The 27,286-nt window shown below is 39.7% G+C and overlaps 1 protein-coding gene and 1 pseudogene across 5 annotated transcripts in view; both read right to left on the bottom strand.

Moving 5' to 3' along the window:
- raly (RALY heterogeneous nuclear ribonucleoprotein) overlaps window positions 1-22,874 on the bottom strand; it is a 152,522-nt gene extending 129,648 nt beyond the window's left edge. For 2 of the 5 annotated variants that reach the window (XM_088070593.1, XM_088070571.1), the window contains exons 1-2: window positions 22,817-22,874; window positions 22,155-22,396 (exon numbers count right to left, since the gene is read on the bottom strand). The gene's annotated coding sequence lies outside the window, so the exon portion shown is untranslated. Of the gene's footprint in view, window positions 1-21,483; window positions 21,836-22,154; window positions 22,397-22,692 lie in introns of those variants that run through there. The other 3 variants (XM_088070578.1, XM_088070576.1, XM_088070585.1) reach the window with 3 other exon arrangements.
- Window positions 1-27,286, bottom strand: part of LOC148190287 (uncharacterized) — a 218,393-nt pseudogene that overhangs the window by 68,320 nt on the left and 122,787 nt on the right.

Genomic DNA, 27,286 nt, shown 5'->3' on the forward strand with positions numbered 1-27,286 from the left:
AGTGAGAGGCTTGGTGTTAATGTAAAACTAACCTGATTAAATTGCTATCCTCCCTTCAATTTCTATCTTTCCTGCATCCATTCATTCCTTCGCTATAAATGGGGATATTGACAACCCAGAGAAAGGTTAATCCAGCCAAATTGAAGTAACCTTTTTTTCCCGTCTTTCCTGCCTTCTTTCCGTCATTCAATCAATTACACTGACACAGCAAAATGACTCTAATGATTATGTCCTTATGAAGAGCTCTTGCTGGAAATTGGCTTTCTGGTGCTATTTCTATTTCTGAGTTGGGATGAAGCTCACTTGTGATAGTCTGGTTAAACAAAGCAGAAGAAAATAACCAGAAGTACCAGAAACACTCAAGTCACACACATGTACACACCATTATCTACGGTACACTTTAACGCCATTAAACCCTCTTTTCCATATTCTTTATTGAATTGTGAGGAAAATAAAGAATTCATGTATGTGAGATTTGCATATCTGAGGGAAAGAACATGTTTAATTCAGCTCTGCTGGTCTGTCTGTCTTGTTGTGTAAAACAAAATATCCATCCGGTGCCTGGAGGGTTTTGTAATTTATTATTCAATATGATAATCCTGGAATATCATTTCATTTTGAGGGATTTATTTCAGGTGGGCCAGGTCTAGAGATTTTGAGGATTTTAATTGTTCTGACTTACATTAATTTCCAAGTTCACAAAACATCCCAAGGCTAAAAGAAGCTCCAAATTAGCCAAGTTTGAGGAAAGTGGCGTGTCCATTCAAACTTTAAGACTTTTTTTTGGTCCAGCTAAGTTTAGACAAAAGTGCCAAACAATTTTTAAAGTTGACACAAGTCAGTGGAAAAACACAACATGATATGAAATTTCAGTTATTAATCCGTCAAGAAGAGAATAAAAATTCTCACATTTTCCAAGGTTTTATGAATCTGCTTCATAAACATACAGAGACGAAAACACAGAGACAGACTGGGCAACACGTTCTCTCTCTCAGCGTGTCAAAAACCAACATTTAGTCACGGGCTCTACACGTCAAACTATGACACTCTAGGAATCCCTCACATCCCACATATTCATTGCGGCATCCAGCCACAATCAAAACATCTGCTGCCATATATAGTTTTTTTGGAAATGGACTGTTCATTAGGAGCACTATTGATTATATATTGTTTGGTTATGCGTTGCACCACATTCTCGGAGCGCAGCGCGTACTGTTGTCACAAATGGAGCAGTGACAGTGAGGCCTCAAGGAACTTTGATTGACAAAGCCTACACGACCATGTGGAGTTTGAAAGTCATGGTTGTTTAAAGAAGGAGGCTATTAAGGTGCATGATGGGAAGTGCAGGACAGAGTGACTTCGGAGCTTGACCCATAATAAGGAATAAAACAGGATATTTCAGTATTTGTCACACCGTTTTTGACCATTCTTTTTAAATCTACTTAAATTCCTTTCAATCCCAGAGCTGCCTTTGTCATGACGTTTTCTTTTGTCTAAAATATTCTCATCACACCCTGTTGAGTCTTAAAATGCCTTTAACCCTTTAAAATCTGGACAAATTGGCATGATTTCTTTCAAAAACATGGGAAGATGGCAACCGGCACCTTAATAAAAATGCCCCAAAAAATTGGCAAGAAATCTAGTTAGAAAAAAAATACCTGAAAATTAATTTTAAAACTAAAAGTAAGGAAAATTACAATACATTTAAAAAAACACAACCCCCCCCCCCAAAAAAAAACCATAATTGTGACATCATTTTAAATAAATAATTAAGGTTACTGTTTTTTTTTTGTTTAAGAAATCCAAAAATCCCCCCAGCTAATTTTCAGATCATCTCCTTGTCACCTTTTACTTATTTTTGCAATTTCTTTCTTGCCAAGTTTATTATGTTTTTTCCTGTGTTTCTGAAAGACATCAAACCATTTTTGTGAATTTCAAAGGTTCAGATAGTAGTGAAACTCATCTGAATGCAGCACAAGAAAACTGATGCTGATCCAAATGTTGAAGGGTTACATGACACTAAATGTCAGCTCATTTAGTGATTTATTCACCTAATATTCCACCAGTAATCATGTGTGGTGGGTCATCAAGATGACCTGTCGTCTTTTTATATACAATAAACTGCAGAAACTTTGTGCTTCTCTCTGCACTCTTCCCTGCTTTGATGCCTCTTCACTGTATCCATCAAAACAGCTAATAAAACACTTTGGCGGATGGCGGTCTCCTAAGGGACAAAAGATTATTCATTGTCACGGGGATGAAAGAAAACGTATATAGAGAGGGAAAGTACTTATTGAAGAGTTGATGTATCATAAGTTCTGCTGACCAGCAAATTTCCACTTTGGGGATTGAGAAGGCAATCTTTCTCCAAAATAGGAAAACCTTCAGTTATCATTTTTTTATGTGGGGAATGGCTGAGAGTCCAGTCCCTGAGGTATTTGTTTAATTCAATGGGAACCCGTTTATTCTCACCGAGAAGGCTGAGAGGCCGCAGAGTTAACTTGGCTTTCACCCCCTGTGGCATACGGAAAACTTTTCATAATAAAAGCATGGCCAGCTGAAAATCTTAGGTTGAAATACTAAAACCAAAAGCTATAACCTAATATCAGGAATTCTCTTATGCTTTTGAAGTATATTAGCTGGTTGAACAATGTCACTGTGGGGAGTTAAAGAATCGGACTGTTGTGGTGACGAAGGAGCTGAGCCACAATGCAAAGCTTTCGGTTTACCGGTTCATCCAGGTCCGAACTCCCAGCTATGGTCATGAGCTTAAAATGCACCCTTGTGTCGAAAAAGGGCCAGCTGACATGGTTCAGGCATCTGATCAGGATGCCATCTGTGTGCATCTTGTTGCGTGTTTCGAGCACATCCAAGTTTTAGGAGGTCCTGGGGCAGACCCAGAACACACTGGAGGTATTACCAAGAGGTTCCCCAGAGGGAGCTGAGAGGCATTTTTGGGGGGAGGGATGTCTCTCTGAGGACTCTGCTCAGTCCCCCCCCATGACCTTGCCCCCTGGAGAAGTGACTGAAACTGGATGGATATGGCTAATTTCTTGACTTTGACTGGTAGATTTAACTGAGTTGCACATAAATCCTGTTTTAATGTTGTTACGTGTGCCGGTGGTTGTTGCCTGCCTTTTTTTTCTCTTTCTTTTGCTCTCTCTCTCCATGCTTGCATGTGTGTCTCTCTCCTCCAGGTGTTCCAAATCACAGGGGGGGGGGGTCATAAAAGGCAGGGCGATGATGACGCTCAGGGGCTGTCTCAGTGTTGAAGGCGTGATTCACAGTCCACAGCCCGACAGCAAACACTCGGAAACAGCAGAGCGAATGGCCCTCTGTTGAGCTTCATTTTCTTTCAGTGTGTTTGGGATTGAAGGACCGGCAGCCAGGTTTTCGGCCTGTGTTTTAAGGTGTTTTCTTTTTGTTTAGGGGGATGAGCTGGGTCCGACGGCCCACTGCGTGGTTGGCCCAGCGATTCCTCATCTTTTGTTTGTTTTGGCCGGGGTCTCCGACTCCCTCCTTTGGTTTTTGATTACTTGTCGGTTAAAGAGTTTGTTAAATAAAAACTGGTTGTTTTGCTTCGTGGATCCGTGTGGCGTTCTTTTATGTGTTCGGCCACTCTCTGAGACTTGTTGTGTGTGTGGCCGTAACAATGTGTTATGTATCTACACATGTTTGGCAATTCCAACACGTTCTCACTCTGAACTCGTCACATGGTGCCGCTCTGTCAGGACCCTCCAAATCTACTTATGGCGTTCTAGGTATCCGTCTGAGTCAGCCGTTTACACTCTGGGATGCCTTACGTTGATGTCAACAAATAAATATCTGTTCTTGTGACATTCTTCACGAGAACGAACTGCTCAATAGAAACAGATGATTTGTGTTGCTTTATAAACAATGTGGTGTCTCTGGCATCAGTGCATAAACTTGTAATGTGACTATGTTTTCATGTAGTAATAAACATAGTGCACTAAGTGTACCAGCACCAGAACATGTCCTGATGCAACCGCTCTAAAAACTCCAAGAAACATTGCATTTTTATCCTGTAGCAGCAGCCCAAATTTCCCGTCACGCCCAGGGCTGGACAAACTAGTCCAGCACTGGCAGGGTACTGCCTAATTGATAGAGCAGTTTGTTTAATATGCTGTTTACGGCTCCAAAATGCAGATGTCACCTTTTGTTAGTGAATCGCTTTGGGAGAAAAAAATAAATATTTATTAATTTACTCATTTATTTTTTTTGCTTTCATGAATAACATCAGGTTTCTTAACTACACTGAATTTTAAAGTTTTGATATTTTGTAATCATACATTGCTGCTGATTATTTATTTACATTTGCCTACTGACTGTTGTTGATCATTTTTTGCATTTTCATTATATAAAGGCCATAAAAAAGTGTTCATCTCAAAGAAATTTTGGTGCTTCTAGCGTCAGCGCATGAACTTGTAATGTGACTATGTTTTCATGTAGTATTTAACGTGGTGTACTAAGTGTACCAGCACCAGAACATGTCCTAATGCAACCGCTCTAAAAACTCCAAACAATTATTCTATTAAAGGAGTAAACATTTGCCCAATTTCCACCCATTATTGCTCACATGGAAAGCACTTCAGACCGATGGACAAGGCTGCAAATGTGAAAGGGCTTTACAGATGCACTGCACATGGTCATGTGACACAGCACGAGTAAGCACACCACTCGGAGGTTCCTGCAGATGGATGAAATGTTTCAGGTAGACAGCTGGATGGATGATACACACACAGTCCTGACAGGGCGACTAACCCGACAGACCGAAAAGTGCAGACAAACCTGGGGGGGTTTCAGAGGCTGTGGGTGGCGGCTGCAGGAGAGAACCGGGTTTTGGGATGAATAGACGGATGATAGATGGAGGAAATGGGAGCCAAAGCGTTTGGCAGCAGTTGAGCTGCGGCTATCGACAGGGCAATGCTTTATGGGAAAAGGTGCATCGCTAATGCAGCCAAATGGAGAAGCGCGCGTGCGTACGCACGCACACACACACAAACACAGCCGCTGGAATGAATGAAGTGCTAATAATGAAGCTGGCTGATAATTATCATCATTTACAACCTCGCTCTTTCCTTAATGAGCCAGTGTTAGTTAGGAGGAGCTAAAGGTCACAGAAACATGTCGAGATTCTGCAGATTGCTTCTGCACTGCTTCCCTCAGGGATCAGCTGTCGATCAGACCGTGTGGATGGGAGGCTTGTTGGTGGCCTGTGTTACTCTCGACACTGCTGTGCAACATCTTCACCATCACTTTTCACCATTTACTGAAATATATTGTGTAAATCTTACTTGAAACATGAGGCAGCTTCTTCAATAATAACAGTGGAAACTAGAGGTGTTCAGAGACGTTATTTCACGTCTGTGTTTGTCTCTGTATCTGTATTCAAATAGAAGACTGAAAGTGGGCATATTTATACCAGAGAAAAACATTAAATTGGGCTGTAATGTATTTTCTAACCTAAAATTTATTGGCAATACAATTGTTGTGCCTTTTAAGAATCAAATCAATGTGAAATTGGCATATTAAAGCAATTATGAAATACATTTCCAACTCCTATAGTGTTCTTTTCATCTTTCTTTCCCATTTTCCCCTCTTATATTTAACCAAACAACATTTTAAGAAGCGTCTAAACTCCACCGCCATGGAATGTCATTTAAGTCAATGTTAAATGAATGAATAAATAAATATGTTTAAAAAATGGCTATAAGATTAATCCTGAAATAAATTAATTAGAAAATAAATATATAAATAAATGTAAATATATACTTATAAATGAGTCAGTATAGTTTAATATATTTATTATTATTTTTTTTTTATAAGTAACAGCTTTTCCAAGGACTACTTTTTTATTTCAGGGGACTTTTATTTCCTAATGCCACTTTTATAATATTGCATTTTTATCCTGTAGCAGCAGCCAAAATTTCCCATCATGCCCAGTGCTGGACTAGTTTGTACTGCTTAATTGATAGAGTAGTTTGTTTAATATGCTATTTACTGCTCCAAAATGCAGATGTCACCTTTTGTTAGTGAATTGCTTTGGGAGAAAAACATAAATATTTATTGATTTACTTATTTATGTTTTTTGCTTTCATGAATAACATCAGGTTTGTTACCTACACTGGATTTTAAAGTTTTGATATTATATAATCATACATTGCTGCTGATTATTAATTTACATTTTCCTTTAGACTGATTTGCATTTTCATTATATAAAGTACATAAAAAACATCTCAAAGAAATGTTGTGTGTCAAAGATGCTCAGCATGCACAGTAAAATAAATGTATACATACATACTGTTGTACATATGTGAGTGCACATATGTACTACAGTAAAAATGCACACCCAGTGCAGTAATAATAATAAATTGTAAACACAATGAAAAAGTACATGGTATGGGGTACACATGCAGGATAAATATAACCCCATCACTTCACAAGGTTTTGATTCTGTATTGTTTTTTCTTTTACATTTTTAAAGTGCAGCCTAAGACCAAACAGTTGCCATATGATCTTTTACATATGAAGCAATGTTCAATTTGCTCAATATAATTTCATTTTTGCCCATATATTTTTTCTTATTTTATTATTTCTTATTTTTTCTTATTTGCAATGTTCGAAATAAAGAACTAACAAACAAATGATTTACACATTGAAACCACTTTTTGTAGACTAGAATTAGTGTTTAATTAGTGTGTTTATTTCTTTTTCTTTGTAAACTTTCTAAACTGCCTCAGTGCATGCATTTATCACACATTTTTAAACAAGCAGGTTTTGTTCAGACACAATATATTATGCCATTTTTTAAAATTAAAATGTATGACTTTGGGTATTTTTTTTATCTTTTTAAAGTATATATGTACTATATTTTCATTTTCATTGTTGTTGTTTATTTCTGGTAGGTTAAATCATGTGGAACAGCAGAGTTTCCAGCTAATAAGCTGGTTATAAAAAACAAATTTAAAAAAAGGGCACAGCAGTCAGCGCTAAATGGATAATGACTGTAAACAGTGTTGTTAAATGGAAATTAGCCAACGATGGTGTTATTAATGCAAATAACCTATAATGCCTGGGGAGTGTAATTAAACCACACACACACATTTATTTCAGCTTTTACATGGTTCAACATTTCTTGCAAACACACAGGGCTGATATGCATGGGATTGTGCGTGTGTGTGTGTGTGTGTGTGTGTGTGTGTGTGCGTGCGTGCGTGCGTGCGTGCGTGCGTGCGTGCGTGCGTGCGTGCGTGCGTGCGTGCGTGCATGCGTGCGTGCGTGCATGTGGGGAGGGTAGCATTAATTAGCTGGTTATCAGTTAAACAGCAGAAGGTCAAGCGGAGCAGGTAATGAGGCTGAACATGCGTGTCCTCTGCAGCAGAGTCACAGAGCTGCTGCTGGGAAATGAGCCTGAACCAATCAGAGTGTTTCTTCTGAAAAATGCTCCTTAAAACACTTGTTAACACTGCTTCCAACTCTTTCTGGCTCTCTATCTTTCTCCTCCTAAAATGTGGTGCGCTACCACATACAGAGTTCTTAACTAAGGCTGAAGTATGTCAATAACAAGCAAACAGATGAGTCCTAATAAATTTGGGATTCCCCTCACTTTTCCTCCAACACTACCGTGAGGTAGACATGTGTAGTTTTAGGTGAAATGTCTTAAAAAGTAGTGGGTGTATCTCCTTTCAGTTTTGTTCAGATTTTTATGTTTCCCGCTGATGATCAGTGTTTCTTTGTAACAATGCATGTGTCTCTAATGCAGTGACAAAATACTGCTCTAAATCCAGGAATCACATTACAGTTAAAATCAAATAATTATGATATTTGTTACTTATCTCAATTACCTGCAAAATGAGCAGATAGAAAAAAAAATTCAACATACCAGCATCGCCGTCTAGAGCGCCCAAAGGCTCTACAGCTGAGCAGTCTAGAGGAACAAGTTAACAGCTGCTTTAGTGATAAACACTCGGTGACCAGTTGGATGTTAGCATTAGCAAAGAGATATGGGTGATATGGAACAAAGTCTTATCACAAAAATTTTTTGATATTAGTCGATATCTATATATATCACGATATGCATCAAATCACTATTTATGTCAAGCTTAAAGGTTCCCTTTTACTCCAAACTGAGATATGAAGATATTGTAAGGTACATTTATAAGTCTCAGTGGTGCTGCATGGTCACAAAACGCAACTAAATAGTCTGGAGCTCTGCAAAAACCCTGTGTTTTGTGTGTTTGTGTGTGTCTGTGTGTGTCTGTGAGAGACAGGGGAAAACAAAACGCTGAAGTGAGTCTCATGCTGGGGCTAAAAGATAATTTTTGCTTGATGTTTGTGATAAGTCATTTTGTACATCGCACATGGAACAAGCAGCGATACATAGACTATATTTGATTTATCGCCCACCTCTAATGCTTACTGTCCCTCCTTGCCTCCTTACTCCCCCTCCATTTTCCATTTTTATCTCCTCCCCTCGCTCCCTCCTTCTTTCCAGCTTCTCCTTTGTACCATCTTTGTACCATTCTCTGTTCATCTCTTCCATCATCCCTCTGTTTGTTAATCCATGCTTCTTCTTCTTCTCTACTTCCTGTTTCTTCTCTCTGCACCTCCTCCATTCCTCGCCATCACCTTCTCTTCTCCACCCCCCATCCTGTTATCCTTTAGTTTTTCCTCCCCCCTCCCTCCTCCCTCCCTGCACTCTTTCATCCCTCTCTCTTCCAGGTCATGTATGAGCTTGTTTGACTAATCTTTGAATGGCTTAGTAACATTTGCATGAAAATTTCTCCTCGGCTGCATCTATAATTCAACACCGGCCTCGCGTTATCAGGCATTAGACACGCACACGTGCAAACACACTCAAATCTCTACGAGCCCTCCTCCTCAGCACTCCTCTTATACCTTTTCTCCTCCTCTACATCTTCTCTGCTTTTCATCAGTTTCCCTTCTCTCTCCTCTTGCCTCCATTCTTCGTTCCTCAACTTTTATTTCTTGTCATTATAACCTTTGCTCTCTCCTCCTTTCCTTCTGTCATAGATAGATAGACTGATTTAAAAGAGGCCACTGATTCTGCAAACCTTATCTCCTCACTCAGCTTGTCCCAAAGTGGAGGGGCCACAAAAGCTCGGACACTTTTAGATTTAAGCCTGGACTAAAATGCCTTGTGTCAACAACTGATGGGATTCTGTCGACAGACACGTTGTCAGAGGACGTTTATTTAAATAAGGAAGCAGGAAAGTTTGAGGAAAAAAACATAAATTTGTTTTCCCTCATCTCTGTGACAAATAACTGTACACCACCTTTTATTACATGGAAACTGTAATGAAAGGTGGTGTACAGTCAATATAATTGTCATTATTATTTCATGGCCAGCCACCTTTTCTCTAGATGTGCCGTGGCTGACAAGCAGCTGAGACCTGACCTGACAAAAAACGTTTTCGCAACACGAGAACCTGCTTAGAAGAGCCACACGGTTAAATCATTTTTATTCTGCTTCAGGTTCGCGGAGGGCTAAACTGGAAGTTAGCTGCTCGGCCACTGAAGTCTCCAGTGTGCCAGCTATGGGCCCAAAGATGCAGATGATCCAGGTAATCTGATATTGCAGAAATTGAGGGTTTTTTTGCAACATAATATAAATGAACAGGGTCAAACTCTGCTGCTGTCTGAACTAGCTGGATGCAAGGGGACCTTTGGTTGATGCCAGAGGGATTTACAATACTCACACCCGTTGAAGATAAATGCATAAATCACTTCCCCCTTTCCTTGCCCAAAATGAAGAAATTTCATCTCATGAATGGAGTTATGTTCTTGTTCCATGATGACGCGGGTCTGAAAACACCCCAGTGTTAAATTTAACGGTGGATGTTTCTCTGTCAGCTGCCAGACAACAAAATGTTACAGTTCCGGAAATGTTCAGTTTCCTTTTTAACAAAGCTGCTCTTCTTTTTGGTTTGTTTTCTTGTTTATCCCGAGTTTGATTGCCAGACAGCAGAGCACATGAATATGCTTCTGTGCAGCCACTTGACTGCCTGCTGACGCACTCGGCTGACTGGTTGTTTACGGACTTGTCGACTGACTGACTGACTCGCCTTTCTCTCTCTCTTCCGCTGACTGTCTTTGTCAGCATCTCTCTCGCTCTCCACTCTCCTCTGTTCTTGATCTCTCTCTGGCTTTGCCAAAATTTTCAACTAAACTCTCATTAATGCAAATTGCCTGTGTGCTCTCTCTCTGCTCCAACATTCACAGCCCTCCTCAGTGTGTGTGTGTGTGTGTGTGTGTGTGTGTGTGTGTGTGTGTGTGTGTGTGTGCAGTCAGGAGTCAAGAGGAGTCCTGACATTTAGAAACTCAGCCACCTCCCTGATTCAGCAGAAACACAGAAACAGATGGAGGCCTCCCCTCCTCCTCCTCCTCTCTCCATCATCTGCTTTCTTTCTTTCATCTCTCTCTCTCTGCATACCTCTCTCCATCCTTACTGTATCATTTGTACTTTCGGCACTCCTCTTACACCTTTTCTCCTCCTCTTCTTCTGCTCTGCCTTTCATCAGTATCCCCTCTCTCTCCTATCCTCTCCTCTTACCTCCACTCTTGGTTTTTTAACTTTTCGTTCTTCTCGTTATTACCTTTGATCTCCTCCATCCTTCTCTCGTTTGTTCCCATCTTTTCCTTCTCCCTGTCTTTTTATTATCATTTTTGTGTGTTTGTATTCATTCTCCTCCTCCTCTCTTCGCTACTTTACTCTTTTTTTCCCCCTTTTCTTCCTCCCGCCTTATGCTTTCCTGGATCATTCGTTTCTGTTTAAGATTTAATTATTCAGCCAAGTCGCAAGAAGAAACTGTTGGCATTCTATTCTTTTTATACTTTTTCACTGTGTTGACTCTTGTATTTTATTCTAATATACGCAATAAAAACTAAAAGGCAACATCACACAAGCCAGCCTCTAAACTGGGTTTTAAAAAATGATTTAAAAGAAGTCACTGATTCAGAGTTTTATCTCCTAACTCCTCTCTTAATGTAGCTGTCAGTTCACTTTAAAGTCAGGCTTTGTTGGTGTGACAGACGCTCAGCTGAAGAGCTGAAGAACATCTTAGGGTGTTTTCCAACCTTTAGTTTGTTCTATGTATTCATTTTATACTAAAAAAAAAAAATAAAATACAAACACACACACACATATATATATATATATATATATATATATATATATATAAAAAGAGAGATTTTTTTTACTGTTTCTCCATTTAAAAGAAGTAAGTGTGAGTCTCTGGGCGAGCAAATGCTGAGCATATGTGAGTGAGTGTGTCACTGTTAACCCCCATCTGCTCTCAAGTGGTGTTCAGCTGGCGGCTGGCCTCACTGTGTGTGTGTGTGTGTGTGTGTGTGTGTGTGTGTGTGTGTGTGTGTGTGTGTGTGTGTGTTTGTGTGTGTGTGTGCGTGTGTACCATTATGAACGTTTAAAGCCTCAGAGTGAAATCCTCTGATTACTTGTCCGCTTTGTCACCTAAAATAACACAGATGCATTTCTTATAGTTTAAAGACGACGTGAAGAACTTCAGTGAGCTAATATACAATAAACTTCAGTTTGCCTTTTTGATTCAAATAAAAACCAGCTGAACAAATATGTCAGTGTTGGTTTCACACTGGGCGTCACCTGCGGCTGAGGGGTTAATGTGCCAACCATGAATATTAAAGCCTGTCCTAAACCGAACCCTCCGCATTTCCTCTTCATCACAGAGTGTAACTGTGTCTATAGTCACCTTCACAGCTGAATGAAGCTCCCGTCAGTGACCTGTACGTTAGAAATACAGCAGCAGCTTCAGGACAAACTTTCCTCTCTCTGGCAGACAGAGAAACTGTAATTCTACGTCCACACTGAAAGCGATTAGAGCATTTCGCATGTCTTACAGTTTACATGCAGAGTCAATGCAAAGATGCAAGTAGACACAAATTCCCCCCGGGCGGCACAGCGGACGCTTTGGACACAATGCAATGGACGTGAAAAAGTGTATTTCGCTTGTTCAACTGATTGATTAATTAATTAATTAATTATCCACCCCCCAACTCAAACTCCTCAAAAATTTCTGCTGAGGACAAAAAAGATCTCATGAGGAGACCTCTGAATTTAGAGAGGGGACACAGTGATAAAGAAGGGACACACACACTACTATGATTAAAAATGCAAGTGTTTGCTGGTCAGCTACTGCAACACAAAGATTCTAACTCTGCGGGAAACAGTGAACGTGTCCGTGTCCTCGACTACACAAAGGTATATTTGATCCCAAACACACGTTACCTTTAACGTCTGTATGGATGTAGAGGTGGTTCGGGAAAGGCCAGTAGTGTTCATGGTTTGCATCCGGCCAAAGACTTTTGTTGCATGTTATTTCCAGTGTTGTTCTCACCTCATTTTCTGTCAACTGTCTAGCTCACCTATCCAGTAAATGCATTAAAATGCACAAAAAATAACCATAAAAAAGAGTTGGTTTTAACTTTTGAAGATATTTATTTGGAAAAATGATGGTTGTTGACATGATGAATTCCAAGTGAAAAAATCTTGTAAATGCCTCATGGAATGGGAGTTGATTAAAGGGTCACTTCACTCAAAACAATAACAACAAAAAAAAAATGGTACACATACTCGTCAATATCGTAAGCTGGGCAGATACATTCCTTTATGACGGGAAGCAGTCCAAATAAGACAGATGTTTTGTTAATAATCAGGCTAAAAGCTGGCTGAATATGACGGCATTAATAAAAAAATACACTGAGTCACATCAGATGTTTCCAATTTCTTCTTTTCATTTTGTGCTTTGTTGAATTATTGATGCCATGTTAAACAAGTTTTCAGTATTGAAGTTATGAGAATTCTTCTACCTGCCATTTGTGGCGGCTGCTTCAAAAAGCGCATCAATTCATTTTGATAATGTGCTGAACTTTGTAGAAATACTTTTTTTGCCCCTCAAATTCTTCCTTTTGGACACAAACTGCATTAATATAAATTGCTCTGGCTTCAGTGAAACCACTGCCTGTCTTTACAATCAGAAATATTGATGAGTTCAGTCTTTGTATTCTCCACTCTGTGCCCAAAATGCTTCTGGGAAGATCCACAAAACAGAGATTAAGCACGTCAGTCAGTGCAGATGACTACATTTCATGTATTTGTAATAGCCTTTAAATTATTTGTAGCTGTAATGTCTTTGAAAAAATGACCCCATGCTGACTCAGAACCCACAGATGTAATATTTCTTGCAGATATTCAGTTTCTCCTGCAGAGATTTTTAAATTATTTTGGTTCTTAGGTGCTGATTGTCTTTCTGGGACTAATTCTGGGAATGTTAACAGTTTAAAAATGGCTCCTATTTGGATAGTTTGAGCATGATATATGGGTTGGTGTGCTAAATCTTCACCAGTGCTGGAGTGCGCGCATATCTAGCAACGAGGCCAGATAATGAGTTTCACTGTATTTACATTTTTCAAGCAATGGAGGCAATTTTCCAGCTTTCAGAGCCCACAGCTCAATGAATCGAGGGGAAACAGTAATATAGATCATTTAGGTAAAAGACTGTCACACTGGATTTGTGTTGAAATGGCTGCAATTTGCTTCTGTGTAATGAATAACTCAAACAGAATTGCATAATGCTTATGAAGTGCAAAAGCTTTTTGTTTGGAACAGAGTAAAGAGAATAAGTTTGTTTTTAAGGTAGGCCAGCTGGTGCTAATATGTAATATGTAATATCTACACATATACACACACACACACACACACACACACACATATATATGCAGACATAAAATACAATGCTCTTTAAAATGTACACATTCACTGGTCAAAACAAAAATGCTACTCTCAGTTAAGTTACATGTAAAACATGCCATATTTATTCTTGTGTAATCAATTTTAAACAAAACTGCAAAATTCTTCCCACAGATCTGGACGATGCTCTCCCTGAGTCAACACTGACAGTAGCCTTAACCAGGGAAAATATGACCCATTTCTACGTATTAAAGTTTAATATTTAAAGCATTATCTTGTTGGTCTATCATATTGGCCAAAATGTTCATTTTTGGGACGATGCCGACATTTCATTTTCAAGCAATTGATGCTGATGTCGATAACATGACGACATTAATTATCATGCATTCCTGGTGGTGCCCATATGGATAACATTGCAGACTGTTTTTGCCTTGATCTACTGGACCTCACAAAATCATGGGAATATGGGCTCTATGTTGAAGAAACGCAAAGTTACCCTTTAAAGTTAGTGCAAATGCAAAAATGCAAAATCGCTGGTACAGTTTCCGAACAAATGACACTTATGTAAATAAGATGTAAAGAATTTGTGAGAGAATGTGCACTGTTTTCATGTTTGGAGCAAGAGCCATGTGCTTTGTTGCAGCTCCAACAAATGATCCCACTGTAAACTGCCTAAAGCTTCTCTGTGGGTTTTTGTCAACAGTGGATGCAAATGCACACATTAGCATTGTAGAACATGGTATACTGTAAACATGCGGTTCTGGATTAACATTTAAATCCCTATAAAATCAACTAAATCATGAACACTTTGTGTTTGTTGTTTATAATAAAACTGTTTGTATGATGTGTAATGGCTTTTTTTTACAAATAGAAGCACATACACATGCTATGATTCTTTCTTTAAAAGAGACCGCCTGGTGTTTTCTTATTATTCATTCTGTATTGTTACTCCGCAAGGAAATAACAACCACTACGACTGAGGAAAGCAAGGTGAAATGAAAGAATGTCAAATCTCCCTCTTGCAAAAAGGACCGTGAGCCTGAGTTTTACAATCCATGTTTCTATTACAGGATCCCCCTCTGAGAGGAACATTTGGAGCGACACAACCTGCGCAAGAAGGAGAGAGAAAGCCCACTGAACCAAAACGAATTCACCCTCCAGCTGTATTGCTACCGAGAATCAGTGGGAAACGCTGGACATCCAGGTCATCACCCGGAAAAGTGACACATCTGTAGTCAGTACAGGAAACACCTCCTCAATCATTTTAAGCTGTTTGAGGTAAACCTGCAGCAGAATGCTTTCTGCACGTCGGTCATGTTCGAAGGGGAAACGGTTATTTGATGGATTACGAATTGAATCAAGGACTCACTGAGCCACAACGTAAACCTTCAGTAAATCAGTGGCTGTATATTGCAATGATGTGACCTTGAGGACCACACACACATACACACACATACACACACACACACACACACACACACACACACACAAACACACACACAAAATTGTGTCAGTATGGACATAGCAGTTGAACGGCGCTCAACACACACACAAATTTAGGGCTGCACATGATCGTCTGTGTGGACCGAAACTGCTACTTGACACAGAAAGTAAAATTTGGGCTTCAGAGACAAACAACTTCAGATTACACAAAACTTTAACAAAATATGGTCAGCTGGTTCTTTTCATTCTTGGGATAACAACACTGACATTTTTATGAGCGAAGCAGATATACGGACGGGTGATTATGTACATATAGTCTGTCTGTATACTTCACATATCAGTTGTACAACACTGCAATACTTTCTGCCCATTCTTGTATCGGGAAGACAAATAAAATGTGTAAAAATGGAATAAGAACTAAAAACTATTGTCTAACTATCCTACGTAATTATGAGCCAGTACTTCATGACCTATGTATTTTGGAAGACTGCGATCCTGTGACCAGCACACTGATGGGAGTTAAAAAGGAAAGTGGTCCCCATAAAGAGGTGAGTCAGAGTGGTGGATGGGTCACAAAAAAACTGAACTTTTAGAGACCAGTGTCTGGAACCATGTGAACTTTGAACTGTGAGTTATTTTAAGGCGCGGCTCCATCCCCATGTGTCTTTTCCTAACCCTGATCACAGTTACTTTACTTGCCTAAACCAAAGCTCCATAACTTAACAATAAGTGCATAAAGCCTTTTATGGTGCCCTAATTTGTAGGACATTGTGCAAAAGACTGTATGAGAGTATGTAGATGCGGAGGACCGACATGCCCTGGGCATTTGCCTTACAATACAATGGGGAACAACTGTGACTCAGGAGGTAGACTGGGTTGTACACTAATCAGAAGGTTAGAAGTTTGACCCCCATCTGCATGTCAAAATACCCTTGGGCAAGTTCCCATTAGGCTATCAGTGTGTGATTGTGAATGATTTTTTAAAAAACTTGATATACTGCACTTACAGTTTATATCCATGTCTGTGAAAACATGAACGCTTCACACACAAAAGATCTGTACCATCACAGTTTCAAGGTGGTCAGCCAGGGGTCTTATGTTATGGCCAAAAATATGTTTTATGAGGTCACCTAACCTTGACCTTTGACCGTCAGATTCTAATCAGTTCATTATTGAGTCCAAGTGGATGTTTGTGCCAAATTTGAGGAAACTACTGTACCTTAGGGCCATCTTCAGATATTTGGTTCAGGAAAATGAGACAGATGCAAGATAACAGTGACCTTGACCTCTGAATACCAAATTCTAATCAGCTCATCGCTAAGTCAACGTGAATGTTTGTATCAAATTTGAATACATTTCCTCAAGGTGTTTTTGAGATACCGCGTTCGCATGTTTAAGCCGAATGCAAGGTCAGTGTGACCTTCAAACACCAAAATCTAATCAGATCAGCCATAAATCAAAGTGGATGTTTGTACTAAATTTGAAGAAATCCCTGAAGGTGTTCTTGAGATATCTCATTAACAACAATAGATCACACATAAGTACGGACGAACAGACAGACAGACGACCCAAAAAGCATAATGCCTCCAGCCACGAGTTTCACCAGCACAAAGGAATAAAAAAAAACAAGGAGCAGGTGGCACCTTGCATGGTAGCCTTGGCCACTAGTGTATGAATGTGTGTGGTTAATGTAATAAGTAGTGTGAAATTACTTTGAGTAGTCAAATGACTAGAAAAGCACTATACAAATGCAATACCATTTAAAATACTATCCACTGCGCATAGTATAACATCTTAGGTTGTTACCAAAAAAAGGAATGCTCTGCACCAAATGTGATCATTTTTCCAGATACTGCTAATTAACAATCTGTTTCTGTGAATATAAAAGGGAATCATATATGTCTCTGAGTGAACGTGATCTATTCCAACATGAATAAATGCTGCAACGGAAACATTCACTCTTTGTAGAAAGCTATAAATACACAACAAAAATCAATATGAAAATCTATTATCTACAACTTTGATTGTTAAGTTTAACAGCACTGCCTCAGTGTGCACAGAAATCACACCCAACGCCGCGGAGCAAAAACACTAACGAGCTTCTACACATGGAGTCAAAGTGCAGCAACTTCTATTCATTATCAGCAGAGAGGCGCTAAATAATTAACAAGGCCAAGTTTAAATGTGAGTCATTATTTATTTATCCTTGTTTTCATTTTTCTCATTTCTACCAATGCAGCAGCCTCTAATCGGATGATGAACAAACACACTGTGTGAAGAAGTCTCATTTTCTGAGCACTGGAGTTCTCATTAAGGCAGTTTTTATTGTCATCTCTCAGCTGTGTGTCTGCCTGTACTGGGCCATCATCACATTTTATATTATCACTGGTGTCATCTTTATTTTTCTGGCTTTCAAAAGACTTAAAAGTTTACTTTTACTTTCACTGGATGACACAGTTTTTTTCCAACCTCAATCAAAGCTTCAACCTGAGCTTATCAAACACTGTCAGAGCATGCAAGCCTCACGATAAAAGAAATATCAATTAGTGAAGCTTTAAGGGAACATTCACCCCCTAATTATCATTGTATATCCATTACTCGCCCCATGTTATGTGGACATTTGTGATGACAGTTTGCCTTTTCTCACATGCCTCCAGTAAATGAAAAATGCAAAATAATGAGAAAATTCTTGAGGAATTACAGTCATGGGGGTCCGTGTGTTCGTTTCAAACAGCCACATGCTCAGTACTTCCCGAACAGACAGCCCTTTCACACACGAACCTAAACAGGAAGTGAAACTTATCTATATTCTTTTCAAAGCCAGAGTCCTTTGACAAAAACAGAACATGGGAGCTGCTGGTCTACCGCTGCCACATCAGTCAGTTTGTGCTGAATCCAAACTGAAGGTCGACTGTCGGCCGTCATTCAGTGTCGGGCTGTCAGTGAACATCTGTGGCCCTAGTTTTTGTGTCGTGTCCCTCACTGGTGGCGCTTGTCCACCCCTGCTGGCTGTTTTTTTAACAGTTCAGCATGTTGAACTAATGCTGATGAGAGAAATCGCTCAGATCAGCACTTCAACTTAGCACACGAGAAGAGAAATGGAAGCGTTGAAAGCAAACAAACGGCTGAGTGTGAGGTGGACACAAACTTGTTAATTAATGAATGATTTTTTTTTTAACCATAAATCTCTTCAGCAGAACAGTTCACAATTTTCAACTTTCAAATAACTTTATTTATCCATTAGGAACTTCATTTATATTATCCACTAGTGCTCGGTGAGTATCATTTGCTCTTTGAATATTGTGTTGTGTTGTTGAATCCTTCCTGTCCGTTTCCGCTTCTCTTTCTGAATAACGAATACAGACTACAGACTTTTGTTGTTGTTATTGTCAATATTCATTTATGATAATGATGATGACGATTATTATCATTATTGTTGTTAATTTTAACATTATTATTGTTGTTGTTGTTAATTTTAACATTATTATTGTTGTTGTTGTTAATTTTAACATTATTATTGTGATTATTATTAACATCAATATTTGGAAGCAGGATAATAATATTATGCGTGATAGAAGGAAAAGGGGCTCCGTTTGGGCATGGACTATTTTCATTAAACTTTTCTCGTCCTTTGTTGCTGTTCGTTGTTTTTTGTTTGCTTGACTTTTTGTTTATATTTGATGCTCCATATTCAAATATATTTCAAATTTCAGACTACCGCCACCTGCTGGTATGGAGAGTTATTTCTTCTCATCCAGGCACAGAATGTAAGCGCTGTTCGGCTGCTGTTTGCAGTGTGGGCGGTGTATCAAGTGTAGATTCTGGCCGTGAGGCATGTGGCTCCTTGTACAGTTGTACAGCGTTGGCCACCTGTGTATGAATGTGAGTGGGCGGATGTGACATATAGCGTAAAAGCACTTTAAGAGGTCAAATCACCAGAAAAGTGCCATACAATTGCAGGTCCATTTGCAAACACTATCCACTGCACAAAGGATAATCTACACATTGTTTTTTACAGTTTTGTTATTTTAACACATCATTTAATCATTTTAATAAAAGACTTAGTCAGGAAATATAAAATCAAAGAATAAGTGAATGAAATGATCAATCGGGGGAGACATCCAATGCAAACATTAGGTTGTTACCAAAATAGCAATGACGTTTAGTACTCGGCACCAAATGTGATCATTTTTCCACATACTGCTGATTAACAATCTGTTACTGTGAATTTAAGGGAAATGTTATACCTTGGTGTGAACATTATGATCTTTCCCAACATGAATGAATGCTGCAGCAGAAACATTCACTCTTTGTAGAAAACTATAAATATGCAACACTCTTACAACAACGCATCAGTTGGACTTCATCACCACAAACTCTTTGATGTCACACAACAACAAAGAAACTAACTGATCGAGGCAAACCAGCAGCTCCCATGTTCAGAGAGGTAAAATTACAAGATTGGATAATGCACGAGTTGTGTGAATGTTTGTAAGCAGATGTTTTGATACGGTTTTGCTGTTGTTCAACACAAACCCCTACAACTTATATTCATCAGGATTTTTCTCTGCTTTTTGGATTCTACGTTCACAAAACCTTTTCCCACAAATTCAACATAACACGTGGTGAGTATTCAATTTGCAAATGGTCATGTTTGGGGGTAAGTATTCCTTTAAGCAATGGGACTAAAGCACGGAAAACTTGAACAATAAAAATGTGTGTTTTTCCAGATTACTAGTTTCAAAAATATCTGGGATTAAAACACATGTCACAGTAAGTAAAGCTTTTTTATACAAACATTACATCTACTATTGAAAATAAACATTTCTCATCTGCAGCAGGCGGACTGATCCATTCACACAGTCATGAACAAACAGAGCAGCAGGCTCATAAATCCTCTATACATGCTGTTTGAGAATAATAAAGACGAAACACCTTCACAGAGTCGACTAACCAGCAGTCCACAGCAGCAGCAGCAGCAGCAGCAGCAGCAGCAGCAGCAGCAGCAGCAGCAGCAGCAGCCTGCAGCTTCACTGATCTTATCCTGCAGACTCTTTTCCTCCCCTGAGCCTCGCCGTCCTGCCTGGAGCTGCATCTTACTGCACACCAGCAGCTCCACACCACAGAGTGGCTTTCACACTGAGCTCATTAGACACTCACACATGTCAGCGTGGCGCTGTGTGACGAAGAGAAGTGTGCCGCCACTGTTATCTTTACATTCAGATGCCTTTTTAAAATACTGCATTCTGCTTTTGGAAAAAGAAATCCACACCCTAGCTATTATCCCTGACAACATAAACTTTCACTTCACATGTAACTATTCTTTTAATAATATTAGAAAACAGAGATAAATACCTCGAAAACTACTGTTGTTTTTCTAATTACAATTCTTATTCTCATCATTATTACTCTTTTCTTATTATTATTATTTGTTTACTGTATTCATATACTTACTCTTTTTTTTCTTTTACCTTCTTTTTTCTTTTTTTTCTGCTAAATTTCAAGTTATTTGTAACTCATAACTTGTGACTACTTCCCTTGTAGTGTTTTGGGAAATGTTTCTGTGTTTTGAGAAATGTTGAACTGTTGTGGGAAATGTTAAAACATTTTGGGAAGTGTAGTGTTTTGGGAAATGTAGTGGCCATCGTATATTTTTGAAAGAAACTAAGCCAATTTGCTCTGTTATCAAAGGTCCCGCCTGTGGCATTAAATCTGTGTAGAGGAGGTGGATTTCTCTCCCGACGGTCAAGATGAATTCTGTCACATTTTACAGTCACTTCTTGTGTTTTCTATTGTTCTTTTTTTTTTTTTTTACTTTTTTTCAGATTTTTAAGCATTTTATCTGAGAAGCAAATTTCTTCCATTCCATCCATTTCTAAAGGCTTCGTGCACGCCAAAACATCAACCTGTTAGCTGTATTTATTAAGGAGTTATTCTTTCCATACTTTGCAATGACACTTAAATGCACCAGTTTTTCTCAGCTCTTCATTCCTTTAAATATTGTTATTCCTGGATATGCCTTCTGCTTTTCGCTCAGTTTTGACTGATGACTGATCTATGACTCGATCAATAAATCAGACTTTCAATCGGATTCTTACCAAACACAAGAACAAAATCTTAAAATCCTAAAACAGTTCAGACTCCAGATTCACAAACATGTCATGAAAATATTCCCAGCATGCAGTGAGCTTCACATCTGCAAGGAGCAACAGCCAGTCTGCTGCTATTACACATCAGGGATGCAGAACAGGACATGATAGAGTAACAAACCCGACCTGTCAGCTCCTCCTGGTCTGCTTCACGAGGACCGACAGGGAAACAGGCTGCTGAAGTGTGTGTGTGTGCGGCTGTAAACACACATTTACACACACCGACCGAGCTTCACAACCGAGATCACTGTTCAGGCAAAAAAAAAAAAAAACAGTCCCAACAGAAACACGAGCAGCTCCGTGGATGAAGGTCAGCTGTCCGTGCAACAGCTGCCCATCACCATCACCATCATCATCCTCCCTGCGTTTTGGCATGCTGCATGCGCAACATTCAAGTTAAAGAGAAATGTAAATCCCATTCGGCTTCAATAAAGCAAAAACATAAAAATCAAAGTGTAAGAATGCAATAGAAGAAGGCAAACTGAAGAATTAAACACAAGAAAATCAAAATCTTAAAATCACAGAAAGAAAAGACATTTGCGATATGTTAAAATGATGAAAAGAGAAGGAAGCGAGAAAATATCGCAAAAAAATAAAAGAACTCAAAATAAGCACAAAAAACGAGCTTCCTTCCAGCAACAAGCAGCGGGTAAAAAAAAGAAGAAAAAAGACTCACAGGACAACAAAGAAGCAGAAATCCAACCAGCTGCTGAAATTCAGCGCAAAAAATAAGAAGGAGGGAAACAAACCAGCAATGAAGAAAGAAAGAACGAGGATAAGAAAAAAAGATAACTGACCTACCAACGGAGGAGGCAAAAACGCTCAAAGAGGCTGAAGCGAGAGGAGACGAAGCTGGCAGGCGGTGAGGCTCAGTGTGCGCTCGGTTACCGGGCTGAAGCTCCGACTGCGCGGCGGCCGGTGGGGCGGTGATGAACAGCAGCGGAGCGCCGACTGGAGCGAACCACTGAGCGCTGGCAGGCAGGGGGAGGCCGGGCAGCAGGGCGGCCGCTGGGAGCTCCGTGCGTAATTTGGCACCGGGCTAAAAAGCGCACAGAAAGATCCAAATAAAGGGACGTCCCATCCAAAATGTATTTACTAAGCACACTGACTGTAGTTACCCACATGCACACATTTACACGATGCAACCTGTTAATAGAGTCGAGATCAAACTGCACAACTATGTGTTTCAGTGTTTGTTGCAGGGCTACAAATCCTCCATCAACACAACAGTTGCGCCAAATATAGGCTAATTAATTCTCCTCCCGCCATGAATCCCCCCCCCCCCCACACACACACACACACACACATACACACACTCAAAGTCCATATTTTCACCTCACGTTCAGCTCCCCCGCTTTGCGCTCGTTAATTTCAGCGTTACTGTCGTTACTGCACTGTTTCAGCGGATCAGCATCGTGTGCAGGCTGCACTATCCTCCACAAACTCCACGTTGCCTCACCTGTGTGCCTGTCCGCGGGTTCCTCCATTCAAACCTGTAAATGATCCATGATTCAAACAGAGACAGCGGCCAATCAGCTGTTTAAAACGAGGCGCATCCGGATGACGTAACAGCCAAGCGATTCAGGGTGGATTTTGTTTTAATTTTTGTATTTTTATCGTAAATATTTTAAATACGAAAAACTTATATTTTATTTCAGACCAGTTCAGCTGATTGGTGAAAAAATATATTTGAAAAATAAATATTAATTGTTTTTGGTGAAAATGTATCTTAGAAGAAATTGCATTTGCATTTGAAAATGCATTTTTAAAAGAACGTTTTTGGTCACTTTTTATTTATTTATTTATTTTACTTGAGGTTGCTGCCTGTGTACCTTTCTTTAATTGTGGTTGTATTACTTTTATTTACATATTTTATTTACTTTTCACAATTCTTTTGTTTGTATACTTGTATATTTACACCGGGGGTCTGGGAGAAACAGCATTTCAGTTCCACCTATGACCTGCATATATGGCTGAATTGACAATAACGCTGACTTCAACTACATCATTTGTGTTGATATATGTAAAGCAAACTCATGTCCTACCTTGATTGTATGGCTTTTAATTGAACTTTAAAGGCCACCAAGTGTAGAGCCAAACTTTTTAGGAGGAACATCATTTTGGGTGCACTTCTCTTTCTGAGTGATCAAAATTTCGTCTGAAAATAAGCTCATTGAATCTTATAATAAACATCACCAATTACAATCTAACAGCTCTGTAAATATTGCCGAACACGACGGGCTAAATGGGCAGGCTTGGCAACATCCTCTGTCTTAATTCGATGGGTTGGGAGAGGTGCCCATTTTTCTTATGAGGGATGAAAAAAGTCATCAAATACATTTTACTGATCTATGATGAAACGGTGGAACATATACATTAAATAAAAACGCTGAAAAGTCTTTACAGTAAATCAGAATAAACTGCCTTGATACTCACCAATCCATCTCGAGTTCATCATAGCTGGGTGGGTTAACATCCCTGTCACACTCCATGGCTTATTCATCTTTCATTTGATCTTGTGATCACTTTATCTTCTATGATTTTATCCATAATCTTGACTGAAATCCTATCTAGTCAAAGCAGTTAAAATCTGGAGAATGAATCCAGACGAGTGGGAGCGAGTTTTGTCGGCCTGCCATTCTTTACAGCATGCCAGCCGGGAGTCATTAAGGGGAATTCTCAGCGGAGTCGGTGTAACTCCAGGATATTTTAATGCTGCTTGCTCAGAATTGAGAATATGTCATGCTGAATTTTTGTGGGTGCCAGGACAGAAGCCGAGTAAATTGCTGGAGAGTCTCGAGCAGAGAGAGGCTCTGTGTTTGTGAGGAAAAGTGAGATACAGAGAGGCGGAAAGAGTGGAGAGAGGAGATAAAAGGGGAGACTCTACTTTCTTTGCAAGCAGCTGCTAAAAGGAAGAGGTCCTGTGAGGAGGGATTTCTGCTAATAAGCTCAGGCTCTGGCAGTGTGGGCTGCAATACTGTCTGTATAACTACATATAAAAGCCATAAGCAAACACACTGATGGACTTTGCCAGTGTAGTGATGAACAGTTCAGTGTGTTAGACGCAGCAGGGATGTTATTAGTAGAAAGATTTAAAGTTAGGACGACCATTCCCGCTCACATTCATACAGGCAATTTAGCGTCACTAATTAACATAACCTGCATGTCTTTGGACTGTGGGAGGAAGCCAGAGAACCAGAAGATGCAGGGAGATAAAAATCCATTCTACTGAATTCTTTTGTTTTGGATTTTTTTGTAGGACATCCTGTTGAAATTCAGAGGCTGGAATCCAACAATTCATATTGTAATTTTAGTATTGATGATGACGATGTTGGTGAGAGGGTGACAGTTGAAGCACATATTGTACTTGTGAGCTACATTGCAGCACTGGCCTTCATGGTGTCGGTCGAGCCCATTCTTACTTTGAACACATCAAAATGGGCTGCTGTGTCAGTGTTTTCGGCGTTCAAGCGTGTCGCCAAAGCCACCGCCAACGTCCAACAGGAACGTGGCTGGACGGCGTCAGATGAGAATGCACTCGGTCAGAACATGTGGCGTTGTTATTATACAGTGGTGGATGGCCAGATGGAACCAGGTGCGTCCGCATGCAACATTCACAGGCCGTGTCACTTGAGAACACTGCCGGACAGAACTGGTCGCATGTGCATGAAACGCTGAAGGACAGTATCAGCATCATCACTGCAGAAAGTACTTAATATTTCTACATATACCTCAAATTTTTCCATTTACAGTCCAAAGAAAAACGCACAAAATATATACAAGTATGACAAAACAGTAATTATGTTATGTTATGTTATGTTAGTAAATATACACTAAAGTTAAAAATTTAAACACAACAGAAAGAGAAACAATAAAAAAAAATAAAAAAACAAACCACAGAAGACCTTTTTAAATGATCAAAGCCAGCAGATGTGATTATACCAGCTAACATACATAAAGAAAACATGGAAGACGGAATAAAATAATTATCCACAGACGACCTTATTAGAGAAAAAATTGGTAAATATAGTTGACAAAATACAGCAGTGTTACTGATTCCTCCCATCAACAACCAGAGCTGTGAGCGCGTACAGTAAGCGTCCTCGTTGCTTGTGTTTTTACTGATGTTTACCTCACACAGCAGCTAGAGTTGCTGTAGAGACTTGATGAACTTAGTGCATCAAGTTGTTTGTTTTCTGAAGTTTGAAACTCTTGACAGTCTTTAAAAGCCAAGGGGCAATCTTGCACACACTCACACACACACACACACACACACACACACACACACACACACACAGAGTTATCTATGAAAACAGTTCAAAAGACACAGAGGTATGAGAAGACAGACGAGCAACGTTGTTTATTTTGTTGTGCTGCCTGTTTCTCGGTTTTCTCCTTCAAGGGTGAAAAGAGGAGCTGCAAAAACGAGGGTGCACGAGGAAGAGGCAAACAAAGAGAAAGAAAGAGAGATTTCAGAGCCTCTGATCAGACAGACAGAGAGGAAGAAAAGCAGAAACACAGAAGCAGAAATTCCCCTGTGGTTTACACAATCAGGTTCATGTGGGGAATAAAAGCAGACAGTTGTAATTGGACTGATGAAATCAAAATACAACAGTTCAGTCAGGACACTCACATCAGTCGCACTGTGGGGGCGTGATGATAATACCCTGGTTTCAAAAACAATAAAATGCATGTTTTTTTGTACTGTATGAGGTTAATGATCGTCAGTTTATCATTCAAGTCAATGAGATGTCACAGGCACCAAAGAGACAGAGACAGAGAGGAAGGTTTTAACTTCTGAAGTCTCCCAGAATTTGTAACTTTATTCTTTTTCCCTCTCATATTAAATTATTTTCCTTCCCTCAGCGCTGCAGTGAAACAGCGGGAGCGAGCACGGAAGAGAGCTATTTGATTTTCTTCAGTCAGAAGTGTGATGTTAAAGCACAAAAGAAAAAAAGGGAGCTGCTCATCTGAAGCCGTTCCCCTTTTGGGGTGAGAAAATTCTGGAGGAGTGACAGAGAAAGAGAGAGAGCTTCCCAATAAAACAGCTTACTTTAAAGGAGTGATTGAAAGTGAAGTCATCAGGAGGCAGAGAGAGCGAGAGAGAGCGGAGGGATCTAAAAGTCACTGTTCTTAAATAAAACGTCTCGCTTTAAAACTCTGATCTGTGTTGCCCAAACTGAAAACTACTTTCACACACAGACTGAGAGGAAAAGTTCTCTCACTGAGCTGTGATTTATCAGTGAACATGTGAAAGGATTTCATAACATGATTCACAAATGTAAACAATCTTGGCCATATGACCAGCTTTATTCATGGATGGTGACCTGTTCTTTTTTGTTGTTGCTTTTTTCTGTTTTTAATGATTAATAAGGCATGAAGAGGTAAAATAACTTACTAGAAATGAAAAAAGTATTTGCGTACGGACATGTATGACATGTATACTGATGTGCATATAGGTGCGAGTCACCTTGTGTACAGATTAGTATCAGCTGTTGTATGTTTCTGTGTCATATTGTTTGTGCTTTATGTGTTTTTACACTTGCTGCAACACAAATTGGGGCAAAAAACCTGGAGTAGGTAGTTTTATTTTGGCGTGATGGGGCAACAGCCATTAGCCTGTTCTCATTTCGAAGTTGTCAAATACAGCTGCTTTGTCAATGCCTTCGGCGTAAGATACCGACACACCCTCCGTGGCTGTATGATATGCCACTGGACAGCATCAGTTTGAAACATGGCCAGAACCTTTTGCGGTGTTATGATGTTATGATATGCTGTCAGTCAGCTGGATGGCATCTGGCATGGCCGTATGATACCTGGATGGGCAACGTCAGTTGAAAACGCGGCTGGACGGAACCTATTGCGGCTGTATGATACGCCAGCATTAGGTTGAAACAGTGCTGGTATGATGGAAAATAAGGAGTGTGAG

This window comes from Plectropomus leopardus, chromosome 2, assembly GCF_026936395.1.
Source record: "Plectropomus leopardus strain MGB_pleo_1.0 chromosome 2, ASM2693639v1, whole genome shotgun sequence".
NCBI classification, from domain to species: Eukaryota; Metazoa; Chordata; class Actinopteri; order Perciformes; family Serranidae; genus Plectropomus; species Plectropomus leopardus.